The sequence below is a fragment of the Aquarana catesbeiana genome, linkage group LG04 (genome assembly GCF_042186555.1).
Source record: "Aquarana catesbeiana isolate 2022-GZ linkage group LG04, ASM4218655v1, whole genome shotgun sequence".
Lineage (NCBI taxonomy): Eukaryota > Metazoa > Chordata > Amphibia > Anura > Ranidae > Aquarana > Aquarana catesbeiana.
The window spans coordinates 325,687,704-325,689,392 of record NC_133327.1 but is presented as its reverse complement, the minus strand read 5'-3'; the positions used below and the strand labels follow the sequence as shown (position 1 = coordinate 325,689,392).

Here is a 1,689-nt window from a genome sequence, read left to right as displayed (position 1 = left end):
GGCCGGGCTCTGAGGCCTGGTAAGCAAAAATCGCCCCAGACTTAAGCCAGAAGGCCCAACCCTAAAGGCCCAGTGCAGAAAAAGTGTTTGGATCTGCATCCATGTGCTATTTTTTTACACAGTGGTTTCCCACACCCATAGTGTTACTAAGAGCACCTCTGGGGTGACCACTACCAGAGGGCACAGACACTCTGGACTCTCTGCCTTCCCAGCCCATGGCCAGACAAGGTAGGTTGCTCAAACCAGGAGGTACTAAGCCCTTCCAGCTTTCCCGGGAAGAATTTACTCCCAGCTCCCAGCTCCGGTTTCAATCCCTGCCAGTACTAAACTTCCAGGCCCCCATCAATCTAGCAGGGTTGCATAGTCACCATTCCAACCCAGTTTGGGTCAAAATGATAACACAGCACCCCCACTAGAACACTGATAAGAACAGATACTACACTTGATCTTAGCCAAAAGGCAGAGACGCTTAAAAAAACACCTCTAGATTACTTAATGTGCATGGACACATAGGATAACATGAGTTGCTTCTACAGGCAAAATGCTAAACCCCTCTAGGAGCAGCGTTTTTTTAAACTAGCGTGCATGTAGCCTGAATTTTGGCAGCTTGGCAGCTAATTGTGAATCTGCTGAGTTTGGAACCTGACAGGTGGTGTAATTTAGTTACCCTTTTATTTAATGGATAACTACATTTTTTTCTTTAATACACTGTACCAATCGTATTTTATTTATTTTTTTCATTTTTACATTTCATAATTTCCAATAAAGATCAAAAACAGATTTAGTCCTCGTGTAAAAACGCACTATAAATCAAAACAGGCTTTAAAGGCCTCAATATGGGTAACAAATATAGCAGTACAACATCTGCAAAACATAAAAACACATTTAGTGGTCCTGTGATTGTTAAAAATATTACACTTTATAAAAATTTACAGCAGGTTCCTGGGCCCAAGTCCCCTTTAATGCTCAATGGCATCACAAACATAACTATAAACAATGGACAATCTTATTAGATTCAGCATCACTTCATTGGCTCAGCACCTTAAGGCCCCTTTCACACGGGACGTATCCATGATGATCCGCTCCGTGAACATCCGCTTGCTCAGCGGGGATCCCTCCACACTGGGCAGGGACCGCCCTGTCAGATCTCCGCTCTCCCCCATGGGGGGATCGGATGAACATGGACCATCTGTCCGTGTTCATCCGATCTGCTCTGCAGACAGATAGAAAAATAGGATTTTCCTCCATCTGCAGAATTCAACCATAGCGGGGACGGATGATATCGGGTGTCAGCGGATGTTCATCCGCTGACACCCACTATCCCATAGGGATGCATGTATGTCTGTATTTTATCTGAAAAAGGAGCCTTATATTTCATTCTTCAATTTTGACACATTTCTGTATAAAACCGCTTCTTCAGAAAATATAGAGTTAATATCCTCCAACTTACAAGGGCAAGAGTACATGTTTTCAATAACATGCAACAAGCTGCTCTATTGTCTTTCTCAGCAACCAATGATATGGACACCTCTGGGTGTGCATCCAAAAGTCAGCTATCTTGGTGTGTCAAAACACCACCACATGTTGGATTTAGCCATCCACTAGGCCACAGGCTCTAAATACAGAAGGACACTCACCAAGATAGGCAGATTTTGGACCCACACTTGGGGAGTTACATGTTGCTGGTTG

General features: G+C 43.9%; 1 pseudogene; it reads right to left on the bottom strand.

The window, feature by feature from the left end:
- Nucleotides 1–350: 350 nt before the first annotated feature.
- LOC141141916 (U2 spliceosomal RNA) lies at nt 351–472 on the bottom strand (annotated as a pseudogene).
- Nucleotides 473–1,689: the final 1,217 nt, after the last annotated feature.